Source organism: Chelonia mydas, chromosome 11 (genome assembly GCF_015237465.2).
Source record: "Chelonia mydas isolate rCheMyd1 chromosome 11, rCheMyd1.pri.v2, whole genome shotgun sequence".
NCBI classification, from domain to species: Eukaryota; Metazoa; Chordata; order Testudines; family Cheloniidae; genus Chelonia; species Chelonia mydas.
Window position 1 is genome coordinate 45179781 of NC_051251.2, and position 15117 is coordinate 45194897.

General features: G+C 40.7%; 1 protein-coding gene across 6 annotated transcripts in view; it reads right to left on the reverse strand.

The window, feature by feature from the left end:
* Positions 1–15117, reverse strand: part of ZNF385B (zinc finger protein 385B) — a 300973-nt gene that overhangs the window by 105909 nt on the left and 179947 nt on the right. The window lies entirely within an intron of this gene.

Sequence of the window (15117 nt, forward strand, 5' to 3'; positions counted from 1 at the left end):
TATATTAAATTAATCTGGGCAAGCCCGCCCACGGTTAAATTCAACAAACGTGAAGCAGCAATTTTTTTTAAAGTATTTCTTTTCAATTAAATAGAGAACAGATTGGGGTGGGATTTTTGATAAAACCCGAAAATTGACTTTCAATGGAACTTGTACTCCAAAGGGGCTTGGATGCTTTTGAAAATCCCTCCTCTTATCACTTGGGAAATGATCAAAAGGTTTAAGTTCTGTTTTGATAAATGGTGTTAAAAGCAAACAAAAATAAATATGACATCAAAATAAACAGATGTGAATAGAAGGTAGATGAGAGGCTCCACAAAGCAGCTTTAAAAGACTTCTCTATCAAGCAGAATGAAGTGTAACCTTTCTTCTGCTACAGTATGCTGTGGATTTAACTTCTTGTAGTTGTAGTACACACATATACTTTGTTAAAAAGTAAACGTTCACCCAAACAATGAAGTGCTTTTACGCTTGAACTTTAATAGCTATAAAATAGTTCAAAACAAAAGTAATCAACTGCAGTCATAGAGTTCCTGATTGAGGTACAAGTCCTGCAATGAGCTTCAGGAATCTGTCTACACACAGTTCATTGCAGGATCAGGGCCCAAGGTATTTATAATCCTTTAGCCTCAGGGTGCACCAGATTTTGTTCAAAAGGCCCCAATGTATTAGATGGCAATATCATGCCTTCCTCTATGCATAGGTCTTGTTTACTCCAGTTTTTCTGAAAAAGTGTTCAGCCAGGGCATGGAGTAACATGGAGGGAGTTACAGAGAGAGAGAGAGATGAATTTAGCTCATTGTATTTGTTCAGAGCCATGTCCCAAAATAACTTCTCTTGTTCATATTCTCAAATTGCACACTCTTCTTAGTGATAAATCACTTTCATTCCAGCTCTGAATATAGCATACCTTATCCCATGGAGACAGAGGAGAGAATTCATTTGTTTTGATAGATCCTGCAGCAAAGAATGGCTAATTCTACTGCTTTACTGCCAGAACAATTAATACTGGACTACATGTTTAAAGTGCATTAATTGTAGCTTTTAAATGTGTAAAGAGCCAAATGTCTATAAATATAGCACATGGAAGCTCCACTAAAAAGGCCAGAGATTAATGGGTAGCATAAACGGACAAACAAGAGAGAGTATTTATTTATTTTTACTATGGGCTTGGCTACACTTACATTTTATAGCACTCTAACTTGCTGGCTCAGGTGTGTGAAAAATCACCCCCCCTGAGCGCAGCAAGTCTGAGCGCTTTAAAGCACTAGTGTGGACAGGGAGAGCCCTCTCCCAGCACTCGTGCGTGACCACACTCGCACTTCAAAGCACTGCTGTGGGAGCGCTCCCGCGGCTGCACTTTAAAGTTTCTAGTGTAGCCAGGCCCTATGCTAGCATGTCGATAACAGTCTACTGAAAGATGGAGGATTAAGGTGACAAACAGAATGGGAGTGAATGATTTAGTAAGAGCTAAGAATCTGATTCTGAGAAATGCTGAGCACCTGCAACTCCCTGAGTTCAAGATGCATTGCAGATACTCAACACCTCTCAAGATCAGGCACTTAGGGCCTCTCTACACTTGCAAGTTAGGGCTTGGCTACACTTGCGAGTTACAGCAAAATAAAGGAGCCCCAGGCGCACTAGCTCACTACCCGTCCACACTGGCAAGGCACGTAGAGCGCTCTGACTCCACGGCTACAGCGCTGCTGGTACTCCATCTCGGCGAGTGGAATAACGTTTGCTGCACCCCCACTGGAGCATCACGGCGCCAGCGTGGATGAGGTGTTGCATTACTGCGCTCTGATCAGCCTCCAGAAACATCCCATAATCCCCTTAAGTCAAGTGGCCACTCTTGTCATTGTTTTTGAATTGCTGTAGGAATGCGGATATGCCCTTTGAAAGCTCCGTTTCAGACATCCGGTTGCTTATCTGCTCTGAGACAAAGCAACCATTAGTGTGGAATGCTGTGTGTGAGAGAGAGAAAGAGAGGCGAGGGGGGGAGAGGGTCTGCTGCTGTCTGAACTTACAAGACAGCATGCTGACATGCTGTCAGCCCCCCCAAACCCACTCTCTCTCCCCCCACATACACACAACACACTTCCTGTCACATTCCACCCCACCCCACCCCCATTTGAAAAGCACATTGCCGTCACTTGCATGCTGGGATAGCTGCCCATAATGCACCGCTCTCAATGCCGCTGCAAGTGCCGCAAATGTGGCCATGCCAGTGCGCTTGAAGCTGTCAGTGTGGACAGATTGCAGTGCTTTCCCTACTGCGCTCTCCGAAGGCTGATTTACCTCAAAGCACTCTACATCTGCAAGTGTAGCCATGCCCTTAGTTTGAATTAAGGTAGGTGTGAATTTAAAGTGCAATAGCTATTCCAGAATAACCCCACATGTGGATACTCTTTTTCCTAAATAAGAGTGCCATGTTCTGATTTACCTTCATCCACTTTATGGATTACTTACTTAATCAATGTATAATCGAGACAAAGCTTTCTAGTGAAAATTCCAAGGAACTCATCATATAAAATTCCATGTAAATAACTAGTACTATTGCAATATTCAGTTTAATAACTCAAACAGGAAATTCCAAATCCTAAAAGTCCAACCTGAACTCTGATTCCTTTGGCATGTACTTTAAAACTTATTTCTCATGTACCAGAGGTCTACTACAGGAGTGGAGAGGAGAGATTCTGTGGCCTGTAATATGCAGGAGGTCAGACTAGATCATCATGACAGTCCCTTCTGACCTTCAAGTCTATGAGTATTACATCAGGACAGCCTCAACAGTGATATCCCTCCCCTTGGACTACATCATCAGGGTAAATCAGCCAATCACTGTAGGTCTCTCTTCCCCCACTAGACTTTATGCTGTAATCTTATGAGTTGAAATATTATTTCCCCCCATGCTCCCCACTCACCACACACAGGTGTTGAAGATTAAATTGAAAAGTGCGTTATTAGATTTTTGGATGAAAGATTCCATGTAAATACAATGTATGGTTATTAAAATACCTGAGTATTCCTTTATTAAATTAAAAACTACATCATTGATGCACATTTTTTTTGATAAGAGAGACTCCAGTGACAATTTATGTTTCCAAATCAGAAGTGATGGAAGCAGTTTACTGAACACAGATGCCAGCATGTAGGTGAATGTAGAGGCAGACACGTGCATGTTGTTATAGAATAGCATATACGTGTACAAAATTCATAGGTTGGTAGAGCTCAACCTCTTCACTTTTCTCCCCACATCCTCCCTAACTTGTTGCCCTAAGAATAGCACTGTGGAGTGACAGGACTGCGGCTGCAGAAGTATATGTATATCCATTAAGTTCTTTGTTGCTCCTAACACCTACATGCGTTTTGACAGATAGTCCTTGTGAGGATCCACAAATCTTGAACTGCAGGCTCCCAGGCAACCTTCACATCCCAGTCGCCATCCAGTGACTTGCTAGTAAGTAGTGGAATGACTAGTGAGCCCCACCAGAGAAGCTACTCATAGGTGTCCTGATTGGAGAAGTGCCCAGCCCCACCAGTTGGTCTGGCTGCACTATTTAAGCCAGAAGGCAGCACTGGAAGTTATCTGTGCAACTGGGTGAATTTCTGGCTGGCTGCAACATTGAACCCAACCTTCTTGCCTGACTCCTGAGCACTGCTCTCCTGACTTGTCCCTGGTTCCTGCTTTCCTGACCTGTCTTGTTTCTGCTCCCTGCCCCTGGTCTCCAACTCCAACCCTGACCCCTAGTTTGACTCCTGATTCTGGCCCCTGGCTTGACTCCCGCCTCCAGCTCCAACTCCCAGTTTCTGATTTGGCATGGTTTCTGGCTTCTGACCACCACTGCAAGACTACTAGGCCTGACTTCCACTGCTCCAACCACTAGGCATGACAGCCCAAGCCCCAGTCATGACAGTCCGAGAATAATTTTAATGTATGACAATACATACTTGTGACTGACAACAGCTTGCCATATCCTGGACAAACCTGATGGAATTATGACAAATTTTATTGAATAAATATAGCCTTATTGAATTGGATTTAATACCTTTGGGGTCCACTGTATTACAAACAAAATTGTATGTTGTTGTAGGATGACATGTTTTCTAGGATCTTGATTAATGTCAATATTAGGAACTTCAGAGAACTGTTTGGGACACTACGTGTGAAGTGGGTTTTCTAGGAGGTACTCAGGAGGCCTTTTGAAACTACACCCTGAGGAAAGAGCCATTGTCTTCTAATTAGCAACTTCTTGAAACTCCAGATCAAAGACCCCTGAACTGTAAAAGGGGTGGACTAAATTTTTATGAGTGGGCTTGTTCTGAGCTGGAGCTGTGATGAACTTGAAACCCCTTGGGTAGGGTTCTGAAGGACTGCTCCTGCCAGAGCCCATGTTAGGGTTAGAGAGATCTCTGGCAAGTTTATGAGCATGTGTGTAGGTTATTTTATTTTTAATGTGTTCTCTATAATGCTTTATCCTTAAGAATAAAACAGGTTTTCATAGCAAGTTTTGTGTGGTAACTTATGACTGGTGCCCATCACCCTGTTATTAGTCTTGGAAGAGAAAACAAGAGAAGGTTGTTTAGGCAACCTATCTTCTGCTGGGAACAACACAGTGAAGGCAGCAAGCTGTTCAACCTTGAATTACCTTTGTCCAAAAGGAGAGAGATGCAAGAAAGGGGACAGCCAGGGGAAGCCTGAGACTAGGTTCCTTTGCTGTACCATAGAGCAGGATTAAGTGCAGTTGCCCTGAATTGGGATAGTAGTAATAGTGCAGAAGTATACTTCTGAGACATACGGTATATTGTACTTCCTTTAGTGAAAGAGTTACTAGTGCTTCACTTACTGAGAGTCACAGTTGTTAGATAACCAAATAATCTGCAAAACAAGTTGCTACCTATTGATTGTTAACAAGCATTTGTTGTGGTCAAATAGCCAGAGTCGATAAGTGGCCACTTTAATTTTGTATTTTTAGGAACTATAATTGCAAAAATATTAATTTCAATCATAATAAGTTCAGTTTTTGCAAAAAAAATGCTCTGTAATTAACACATTACAGTACTGTGTTCATCTAACAAACTGCTTTAAGCGTACAGACAAAATTGCTGTTTGAAATATTGACAGTCTCCTATTGCAGGACGGATGGGCCCCACAATCCTCAATGGATCAATAGTCCTTCATACCACTATGCAGATAACTGACCACATAAATTACAGCATACATTTAGAAATATTTTAAAACCTATGTTAAGGACTCTTTCATTTGTGTTTTACTGATACACTAGACTATTAAAGCTCCTTCAAAGCTATTATATTCCGTAATTTCACTGCCCATTTGAGGATTGTTTATTATATGATCTATTAACATGATAGTGTAAAAATATACTTCAATGGCACATTTATGATATAAGTGGGGAATCTAACAATCAGATATTTAACTTCTCGGTATCTAGATTACTGACAATAGTATTAATGGTTCCTTGGGAATAATTTCAGTCTATCATTAAATCTGTTTTAAATCGGTATTTTAAACTTTCATATGTATATTATCAACCTGATATACCACCTGCTTCAGCCTTGCTGGAAATGCTAAGTTCAGAGTATTTAAAATCTTGGGGAATGGCAATTTGCTTGGGAGCCTGGGCAGGTCAGGATACTTGGGAGGAGGTGGTAATGACCTGAAACTGCTCCCCTAGCCTGCTCTCCTGAATTGATCAGCAGTGAGGAAGGTGGGTCACGTAAGAAAGTCAGGCTCAGGAAGTTCACATTTCCCATGCAGGTTTTTTTCTCCCGAGACACTGATCTCTGAGCAGTGCCTTGTAAATCCACCAATTATGGGTTTGTTTTTTAATTCTTCTGCTCCATCCTCTCATGACACCTTACTGACTAGATTTCTAAATTCTCCTCAACATTTGCCTGCCTGAAATCCAGTGTCCATGAACCAGTCCCACCTTATGGTGAATTTAAGTCCTTTTGTTCTTCGTTGTTGGTAACAAGATCTAATATTACTTTGACATTCACAGCCAGTTCTATAAAGGCTTCCCTCAGGTTGGGCACTTTGCTTTTATACTTCGAAGTTGTATTCTGGGTAACTTAGCAAGAAAACTGTTCATTTCTTGTGAAGTCCAAAACCCAAGTAATAAGCCAGCTATACTACAAACACTGTTTACTCTACATTTAACTTTTTTCTTCTAAATTTTTTCCCCTCAAAGCTGTTCCGCTGAGAGATCCATCTCCAAGCTTTCCCCATTGCTGTTATGGTCCAAGAAAAGTGAGTCTAGAGGCCAACTGGTCAGGGCCCCACTAAGCTAGGCACTATACAGATATATAGTGAATGACAATCCTTGCCCTGAACAGCTGGCAGTCTAAGAGTGAATTGAATACTAATGATTATGTGGGCAAAATTCTACTCACAAAAATCAATGTCAGTAAGTGGGATTTAGCTTTTTTCCTTCTACAGTGGCACAAATGTTTCATTTTTCTTAAGTGCAACACCATTTGACAGATGAAGACAGCTTTCTACTTGTAATGAAAACTAATCAGACTTTATTAATGAAAACAGTAATGTGACAGTTACTATGTGCCTTCATGAAATTCTGCAATGTGAGATTCGAGAAGTACACTGAGTATGCTTATATCAACTTTTTCCACAAGCAAGGAGATCACACATTCAATGTCCATATAAGATTATTGTACACATTCCTTTGTATGGCCATCCAACATCTTGACAGATGAAATGAAACACAACAAAGTCCATCAGTCAATGGTGCTTGACTGTACTGTGGCAGAAGAGCCCAATGCACAAGCAGCAGACCTTCCCAGAGTGGCTACAGGTCCACTTGCCAGATGGAGGTTGGAGCACACTCTGTTTCCTGGATCTCCTGTGGGCCTCAGCTTGGGCTTTCTGATGGCTCTCTGTGATGACTGCAACAGCCTTAACCCAGCTTCTCCAGACTGAGCAGTTGTGGGCAGGGTTCTCCCAGCCATAGATCCACTTAGAGAGTCTCTGAGCAGATGTTTATCCTTGCGATCATTCTATTACAGAGACAAATAGTCTTGGTGATTTTTAATGTTTTTTGTCATTTGCAGGTAGAGCTCGTCTGATGTCTAAAGAGTGAAGTCTCCTCTCCTCATTGTAAGCATGAGGTTTTCGGAAGAATACTGGTTAATGAATACTTTGATGTGAAACCCAATTGTTGTGATTTCTCCCCCCACCCCCCAGGTGTGGATGAAGAAGGTGAGGAGGCAACCAAAGGTTGGGGATGCAGTAGAGGATGGGTAGGGGTAGGTGGTTCTCAGTCATCCAATCAGAAATGGCCCTTGGATGGTGATGGGGCTGGGTTGTAGCAGTTGTGGTGGAGGGAACTGTATAGCTGGGTCTTTGTATTCTCTGGCATTTGGACAGTGGTTTGCATGAGTGCTGGTGGTAGAAGAATTGAGGAGGTGATCTTGGCTTATACATCTATTTACAGTGTTTTCTCTTTGAGACCACAGCATAAAGGCCTAGGGAGCAGAGGGATATTCTAGAGTCTTTCAACAAGTGTATGTACTCAGTCTTCTCACTGAATATGTTAGACTTATCAAAAGGTAAGTACTCTACAGTATTTTGAACCTCTCTGGGGAACCCTGAGGATGGCAGCCAAGGCTCTCACTTCATGACTATACCTGTGGCTATCCCTCTAGATGCAGTGTTAGCTGCATCCACAGCAGCTTGAAGGGATATTTTGCCACTAGTTTGCAACACTTAATGAGTGTCTGGAATTGGGCTCTGCCCTCTTGAGGGAGTTTGCCCTTAAAGTCATAGGATCATAGAAAGGCAGGACTGGAAGGGACCTCGAGAAGTCACCAAGTCAAGCTTCCTGCACTGAGGCAGAGCCAAGTAAACCCAGACCAACACTGACGGGTGTTTGTCCAACCTGCTCTTAAAAACCTCCAATGATGGGGATTTTACAACCTCCCTTGGAAACTTATTCCAGAGGTCAGCTACCCTTATAGTTAGAAAGTTTTTCTTAATATCTAATCTAAATTTCCCTTGATGCAGATTAAGCCAATTACTTCTCGTCCTACCTTCAGTGGACATGAGAAAAATTAATCTCCATCCTCTTTATAATAGCTCTGAATACATTTAAAGACTTATCGAGTGCTCCCATCAGTCATCTTTCCTCAAGATGAAACATACCCTCTTCCCCCTTTTTTTAGCCTTTCCTCATAGGTCAGGTTTTCTAAACCTATCATCAGTTTTGTTGCTCTCCTCTGGACCATCCACAATTTGTCCTCATCTTTCCTAAAGTGTGGTGCCCAGTATTGTACACAATACTCCAGCTGAGGACACATCAGTGTTGAGTAGAGTGGGACAATTACCTTCCATGTCTTATATATTGCACTCCTGTTAATACACCCCGGAATGATGATAGCCTTTTTTTCCAACTGCTTCACATTGTTGACTCATTCATTTTGTGACTCACTATAATCTCTAGATCTTTTTCAGCAGTACTACCACCTAGGCAGTTATTCATCATTTAGTAGTTGTGCATCTGATTTTTCCTTCCTAGGCACAGTATTTTTCACTTGTCTTTATTGATCATCATCATATTGACTCCAGACCAATTCTCCAACTTGTCAAGGTTATTTTGAATTCTTATCCTGTCCTCTTAAGTGCTTGCAACCCATTGGTGTCATCCACAAATTTCATAAGCATTCATACGTCCCTTCATGCTTTGGCCATCATTCCAGAGGACATGCTTCCATGCTGATGACACTCGTTAAAAAAATAAGGTGTTAATTAAATTTGTGACTGAACTCCTTGGGGGAGAATTGTATGTCTCCAGCTCTGTTTTACCTGCATTCTGGCATATATTTCATGTTATAGTAGTCTTGAATGATGACTCAGCACATGTTGTTTATTTTAAGAACACTTTCACTGCAGATTTGACAAAATGCAAAGAAGGTACCAATGTGAGATGACTAAAGATAACTACAGCACTCGACCCAAGGTTTAAGAATCTGAAGTGCCTTCCAAAACCTGAGAGGGATCAGGCATGGAGCACGCTTTCAGAAGTCTTAAAAGAGCAACACTCCGATGCGGAATCTACAGAACCTGAACCATCAAAAAAGAAAATCAACCTTCTGCTGGTGGCATCTGACTCAGATAATTAAAACAAACATGTAACGGTCCGCACAGCTTTGGATTCTTATTAAGCAGAACCTCTCATCAGCATTGTCGCATGTCCTCTGGAATGGTGGATGAAGCATGAAGGGACGTATGAATCTTTAGCACATTTGGCACGTAACTATCTTGCTACGCTGGCTTCAACAGTGCCATGTGAACACCTGTTCTCACTTTCAGGTGACATTGTGAACAAGAAGCAGGCAGCATGATCTCCTGTAAATGTAAACAAACTTGTTTGTCCGAGTGATTGGCTGAACAATAACTAGGACTGAGTGGACTTCTAGACAATAAAGTTTTACATTGCATTAAAAAATAAAACAGGTATGTTTTGTACATAATTCTACATTTGTAAATTCAACGTTCATGATAAAGCGAGTGCACTACAGCACTGGTATTAGGTGAACTGAAAAATATTATTTCTTTTGTTTTTACATGCAAATATTTGTAATAAAAATAAATATAAAGTGAGCACTGTACACTTTGTATTCTGTGTTGTAATTGAAAACAACACATTTGAAAATGTAGAAAACATCCAAAAATATTTAAAGAAATGGTATTCTATTATTGTTTAACAGTGCGATTAATTGTGCGATTAATTTTTTTAATTGCTTGACAGCCCTACTAATTTCATGTAGACCACATTTCCCTAGTTTGCTTATGAGACTGTCACATGGGACTGTATCAAAAGTCTTACTAAAATCAAAATATATCACATCAACTGCTTTTCCCCATTCCCTTGGCCAGTAACTCTGTCAAAGGAGGAAATTAGGCTGATTTGGCATGATTTTCTCTTGACATATGCATGCTGTCTATTCCTTATAATCTTCTTATCCTCTAGGTGCTTAAAAATTGACTGTTTAATAATTTTTCCCAATATTGTTCCAGGTATTGAAGTTCAGCTGACTGTTCTATAATTCCTCGGATCCTCTGTTCCCCTTTTTAAAGAGAGGTACTATGTTTGCCATTCTCCAGATCTCTAAGGAATTCACCCTTTCCTCCATGAGTTCTTCAAGATAACTGCTAACGGTTCCAAGATTGGTTCAGCTAATAGCAAAATTTGATTTGAATAATCTGAGTAACAAAGACTGGTAGTTAGCAAAATGAAGTGAAGACTTGTAAACGAAAAAGCTTCCCCACACTATCAAGTTGTCTCAAGCCCTTATCTTTTGGTGTAGCCTTGGGATGTAATCTGAACCTTTCAGTGGCCAATTGCACCACCAGGGATATATATGCTGGGTGTGTAAAGAGGGACTCAGCTCTTTTGGCTGATATAAAATAGCATTTCAGCCCTTTTCAGGGTAGGGGTGCCAGAGGCTGGAGTATGCCAGACCATGTTAGCTGGCTCCATGATGGAGAGCCATGTTACTGGGACGAAGAGGTTGTAAATAATCAAAAAAACTGATGTTGGTATCCTAGACTGCCTCTAGTGGAATCTGGAGGTCATTCCCCACTTCCTACAGAAGCTGCTGCTATTGCCTGTGATTGTCAGGTGAGGATGGCAAAGATGGGGCAACTGCCTTGTCTGGTGAGGAAGATGAAACACCAATCAGTATCTGTGGATCAGGCTCAGCCACTGCTCCCTTCGCTGTAGGGACCCCATGCTGTCATAGTCCTTTCCATGAGATGTTTTTTCAGCCAGATCTCACAAGCTTTGTGGGTTCATGGGGAAAATGAGCAACAGATGCTGCACTTTGCTGAGATGTGCGCCTCTCCCAGATAGCAGACACAACATTGGTACTTGTCACTCATGGAAAAGGAGGGGTGGCAGGAGAGAGAGTTCTTAAACTCTAGGATTCTGGACATAGTCTTTGTCCATCAGGAAAGACTTCCCGAGGCAGGGAGAAAACTAAGTTAAACTAACTATGCTAAGACTAAAACTTTAACGACCCTAAAATACAAAAACTATTTTAATGAATCTGTAAAATATATTGATGAGAAAGACACACTGAGAAATCCGAGGACACAGAGGATTCTGACCCAGGCCATACACTGATAAGAAGAAACTGAAGAGACATTCACCCGCAGCACCCCTTATACCTTGGTCCAGAGCAAATGATGTCTGTTTGTCTGTCGTACCACTGTATGCCCTGAGTCAGAATCTCAGGCGCGTGGTGCACATGCTTATCCACGTGTGCAATACATATAGGACCAGCACTCAGAAGAAGAACTTGAAGATACTTTATTTGGGAAGATGCAGAGCACCACACTACTACACATTTGACATCAGTTGTAGCAGGGGGACCATACAGGGATATACTGAGAGATTTTACACTGTGAATGTAGGCCACAACCTACCCACCCCACCTATATAATGTACACCACCATAGGCATCAACTTCCACTGTTCCCTGTTAGTTTCTTATGTGCTTTTAAATGCTTAAACAAGTATTTGGAGGGTAAGGTAAGTGATGGGAGAGAAGGAATACAAAGCCTGTCTATTAGCAACTGTTATTCATCTTAATGGAAAGTTTGTGGCAACGGATAAAAATAAATCCAATTTTTAAAATAAATAAATACAAATTACCCATTTCATTAGATCTACTCAATATCCATTTCTCTATCGAATTCTGTGTAGACAGGGATTAAAGAAACTTTCGACTGCTATAGACAAATTTCAGCCAGAGCTTAATTTCCCACACTTCCTGAACACCTGAACAGTTCTGAAAAGAAATCAAACAAAAAGTACAGGGGGAAAAAAAAAAAACTATAAAATACCAGTCTCTGGGAAGCAGTCTCATGCAGCATTGTTACAGTCACCTTACGCAGAAGGTGTGCTCCCAAAGGTGTCCTTTACGCACCTAAAGCCATCTTTTTATATCTTCTCTGTTTACAGGTAAAAGGTACTGTGTACATCATCTGAAACTAGATTTAAACCAATCAGTTTTCTACCTTGTTTTTCTAGTATCATGGTGTATCCCTTATCTCTTTGTTCTGAACACATGCATTCCAGGTATCAGGAATCATGAAGGCAACTCCTAAGTCTGTAATAGCGTAGAACTATTATATATTTGTCCTTTTCCTTTGAGACATTCCAATACTGGCCTGTGAGAATAAATCCCTTTCTGTTGCTATGGTAAAGCACTCATCTGTCCTGATCTTGACAGATTCCATATTTCCTCTAGCCAAAACTTACTTTAGTGAATGCAATGGGTTATGGAATACTTAGCATAAGTAAGCAGGGTTATATAAAAAGCACAGGCCAATTTAGGATATGTAACTGCTACTATATTACTGTTATGTGCTTAATAAATACCGGACAGGTTAGGACCGTTACTCAATGAAGGGGGGGAAACAATAACAGAAAATGTGGAAATGGCAAAGGTGCTTAATGACTTCTTTGTTTCGGTTTTCACCAAGAAGGTTGGTGTGATTGGATGTCTAACATAGTGAATACCAGAGAAAATGAGGTAGGATCAGAAGAAGCTAAAATAGGGAAAGAAGTAGTTAAAAATTACTAAGACAAATTAGATGTGTTCAAGTCACCAGGGCCTGATGAAATTCATCCTAGAATACTCAAGAACCTGAGTGAGGAGATATCTGAGCCATTAGCAATTATCTTTGAAAAGTCATGGAAGACGGGAGAGATTCCAGAAGACCGGAAAAGGACAAATATAGTACCCATCTATAAAAAGGAAATAAGGACAACGCAGGGAATTACAGACCAATCAGCTTAACTTCTGTACCCGGAAAGATAATGGAGCAAATAATTAAGCAATCAATGAATTTGCAAACATCTACAAGATAATAAGATAAGTAACAATCAGTATGGATTTGTCAAGAACAAATTGTGTCAAACCAACCTGATAGCTTTCTTTGACAGGGTAACAAGCCTTGTGGATGTGGGGGAAGCGGTAGACGTGGTATAACTTGACTTTAGTAAAGCTTTTGAAACTGTCCCGCATGACCTTCCCATAAACAAACTAGGGAAATGCAACCTAGATGGAGCTATTATAAGGTAGGTGCAAAACTGGTTGGAGTAGTTATCAGTGGTTCACATCATGCTGAAAGGACATAATGAGTGGGGTCCCGCAGGGATCAGTTCTGGGTCTGGTTCTGTTCAATATCTTCATCAATGATTTAGATAATGGCATACAGAGTACACTTATAAAGTTTGTGGACGATACCAAGCTGGGAAGGGTTGCAAGTGCTTTGGAGGATAGGATTAAAATTCAAAACGATCCGGACAACCTGGAGAAATGATCTGAAGTAAATAGGATGAAATTCAATAAGGACAAATGCAAAGTACTCCACTTAGGAAGGAACAATCTGTTGCACACATACAAAATAGGAAATGACTGCCAAGGAAGGAGTACTGCAGAGAGGGATCTCGGGGTCATAACGGACCACAAGCTAAATCTGAGTCAACAGTGTAACGCTGTTGCTAAAAAAGCGAACATCACTCTGGGATGTATTAGCAGGAGTATTGTAAGCAAGACACGAGAAGTAATTCTTCCGCTCTACTCCGTGCTGATTAGTCCTCAAGGGGAGTTCTGTATCCAGTTCTGGGCTCCATATCTCAGGAAAGATGTGGACAAATTGGAGAGAGTCCAAAGAAGAGCAACAAAAATGATTAAAGGTCTAGAAAACATGACCTGTGAGGGAAGACTGAAAAAATTGGGTTTGTTTAGTCTGGAAAAGAGAAGACTGAGAGGAGACATGATAATAGTTTTCCAGTATGCAAAAGGCTGTTACAAGGAGGAGGGAGAAAAAATTTTTCTTAACCTCTGAGGACAAGGACAAGAAGCAATGGGCTTAAATTGCAGCAGGGGAGGTTTAGGTTGGACATTAGGAAAAACTTCTTAACTATCAGGGTGGTAAAGCACTGGAATTAATTGCCTAGGGAGGTTGTGGAATCTCCATCACTGGAGATTTAAGAGCAGGTTAGACAAATACCTGTCAGGAATGATCTAGATAATACTTTAGTCCTGCCATGAGTGCAGGGGACTGGACTAGCTGACCTCTCAAGGTCCCTTCCAGTCCTATATATATGTATGGTGTAAATATGTATTGATATTGTGACACACACACACACACTCGTGTATATATTAGTCAACAATATCCGCACAAGATAGTTAAGAGTCAGAATAAGAAATATTCAGTAATGAAATACCCAATAATGAACTAACATCTTTTCCCTGATTGTAGAGCATTACATTGACAGCAACAATGAACCTTATTCAAGCCCTCATTCTACAAGAGGAATAAAAGAAATAGATTTACTTTTCTACCCTGCATAAATGGTAAATGAAGACCTGTGCAAGAATTCTTATGAATTAAGATGAGAATGCATCCCATGGCCAGTGTCATTACTTTCCTTCTAAATTCTGAATGGATTCTCCCCCACCTCACCCCCCCTTTTTTTTTTCTTTTGCCTAAACTCTGCAGAAGTTGCAGCTACACTGGAGTGTCTTCAGAGCCAGGATTTTAGAGTGTGTGATAGACTGGAAACCCAGTAAGCAGAGCAAAAGCCATTTAAAATTGGAGGCTCTTTTCCCAAAGATCTAGTAAATTACACAACTTAATAGGAAGTGTACAATAAAATTGCTCTAAGCCTGATAAAATATTTGGACAAAGAGGAAATGGGACTTCTTTGCCATTGGCAAATTTAGATTGAGTTGCCACCATAAAAGATGTCAAGTGTATGAGGACAGAATTTTTATACTTCTATGAGACTACAACAGAGTTATCAGAAACTATTTAAGTCTATTAAAATGCTGTGTTACTTATACAGTAGTTCTTAAAGAAACAAATAAAAAGCAAAACAATTATTTTACTTAATTTGTAAACATCTATAGAATAAACAGCCTTATTTTGGTGGGCAAAATTTAAAAAGATGAGTGGGGTTTTTTGTTTTTTTTAAACCTTCTTCTTGTAGGATGTTATTGGTGTTACCTATATTCTCCATTGTAAGCATAGGAAATACTCACTCTGCTCCTGGGTCAGCAAGTT